The 2,343-nt window shown below is 51.6% G+C and overlaps 1 pseudogene; it reads left to right on the top strand.

Annotated features, from left to right (window-relative positions):
* LOC123455974 lies at positions 1-2,040 on the top strand (annotated as a pseudogene).
* Positions 2,041-2,343: the final 303 nt, after the last annotated feature.

Below are 2,343 nucleotides of genomic sequence, written 5' to 3'. Positions count from 1 at the left end.
ATGTACCTTCCCAGGCGGCTGCCCAAGACGGCAGAGGGGCAGGTCCTGGTGCTGGATGGCCGAGGCCACCTCCTTGGCTGCTTGGCAGCCATCGTGGCCAAGCAGGTACTGCTGGGCCGGAAGGTGGTGCGCTGCGAGGGCATGAGCGCTCTGGCAATTTCTACGGAAACAAGTTAAAGTACCTGGCTGTCCTTGGAAAAACGTATGAACGCCAACCCTTCCCGTGGCCCCTGCCTTTTCCGGGCCGCATCTTCTGGCGAGCTGAGCGAGGCATGCTGCCCCGGAGCACCAAGCCAGGGTTTGGATTGGATCCCCCCACCCCATGACAAGAAAAAGCGGGAGGTGGTCCCTGCCATCCTCAAGGTTGTGCGGCTGAAGCCTACCAGAAAGTCTGCCTACCTTGGGCGCCTGGCTCATGAGGCTGGCTGGAAGTACCAGGCAGTGGCAGCCACCCTGGGGGAGAAGCGGAAGGAGACAGCCAAGATCCATGACCGGAAGCAGCAGCAGCTCACAGGCTAACGAAACAGGCAGAAATGAATGTGTTTACACTTCTAGTCTCTTGGAACACTCACTCTTGGAACCAGATGCCCTGTTGGGCCGGAGCCATAGAGAGATTCCTCTGAAAACCAAATGCCCCATCACCACCACCACCGCGGCCACCGCTGCTGCAGCAGCCACAGCCTCCAAGCTGTTCACCTAGTTTCGCTGGCCATTAAGCGTGCTGCCTTGGAAACAACGTCCACACTCAGCCGAGCCACTTTAACCAACTCCCTGAGGACCAGTAGTGCGGTGCTGGCCGTATGCACAGAACATTCTACCCACACACTTTTGGGATCCCTTAGATTGACGCACTGAAGAGAAAATGAGGGAGAAATCCCTCACTTCCGGTCACTCTATAGTTACGAAACTTAGAAATTGTAGAGCTGGCTTGAAGACAGAGAAACTACACAGTCGACAGGGGACAGATTGGTGCTCTGGAAGTTCAGCCAAAACATGGCCAGCTAAGGTAGTTAATCACTGTTTCTTTGATCAACATTCCCTGTTCCCTCCTCAACACAAAAGATCTCCTGGTTAGTACTAAAGATTCTTTTCCTTCTTTCATTTTTTTTTGGGGGGGGGAGGTTTGAGGTAGGGTCTCATTCTAGCCAAGGCTAACCTGGAGTTCACTATGTAGTCTCAGGGTAGCCCCGAACTCTCAGTGATCCTCCTACCTCTGCCTCCCGGGTGCTGGGATTAAAGATGTGTGCACTGTGCCCTGCATAAACTTTCAATAGACAATCAGTTCAGAGCACCTTCAATTATAGGTAGATACATCCCAGAATACTTAACCTCCCCCCAAATTCAGTCCCCAGTTGAGTGTCCCATTTTGGGGGGGCTCCTGTACCCATTAACAGATGCTTTCTTGCTTGTTTGATATTCTTGCTTTACTGTATCTCTGAGTCCTGTGGGATAAAGCCTATCACATGCATTCCTCTGCCAGCCTGTGACTGTCTCATGGGGCCCAGAACATAGTGCTTTGCCATCCTCGGGGCAAGAACTTGCTCTGGCACCGCTCAGTGAGAGGGTCATGCCATGCTGCTCCCGTTTCAGCTTGAAGCCACATCAGTCATTTGCCTAACTCTCTAGCGGCAGTTAGGGTCACTCTTGCAGAGGCGAAGGGAACAGGGGGATTGAGGCATCTCAGGGAGACAGGCCTTGAAAATAAAAGCAGGGAAAGCCTTTGAACATAGCCTTGCAGTCTCCACTTTCCTAGAGGTCAGAAAAGGAAAGCACTGTCTCCTTACTTCTCGCTGCCTAATGAGTTCCCTGGATGTGTTTTTTTCTTAAATTCAACCAGAGTCTCTTCCTAGGAAGGAGTTCCTAGAAGGGCTGAACCTGGATCTGGCATTGTGATTACTTAGCTCTGCCCCTAGTCAGAGCCTATGATCGACCCCGAGTGTAGGTGGGCTTTACCCCACTCTTGCCTTCTCATGGGCAGGGATTTGCTGTACACTCTCCTCTTTCATCCTCTTAATCTAATAAAATCTCTCTTGAAAGAAAAAATAAAGCCTAGAAAAATTGGGGTTGGAGGCTGAGGAGGTGCCTCACTGATAGGTGCTTGCTTACAAAGTCCGCCAGCCTGGATTTGATTTTGCAGTATCCACATAAAGCCAGATACACAAAGTGGCACATGCACCTGAAGTTTATTTGCAGTGGTGAAAGCCCGTGGTGCACCTATTCTCTCCCTTTCTCTCTCTCACTCTAGCTCAGGCTGACCTGGAATTCACTATGTCGTCTCAGGGTGGCCTTGAACTCACAGCAATCCTCCTACCTCTGCCTCCCAAGTGCTGGGATTAAAGGCAT

The sequence above is a fragment of the Jaculus jaculus genome, chromosome 19, assembly GCF_020740685.1.
Source record: "Jaculus jaculus isolate mJacJac1 chromosome 19, mJacJac1.mat.Y.cur, whole genome shotgun sequence".
NCBI classification, from domain to species: Eukaryota; Metazoa; Chordata; class Mammalia; order Rodentia; family Dipodidae; genus Jaculus; species Jaculus jaculus.
This window is presented reverse-complemented; position numbering and strand designations above follow the sequence as displayed.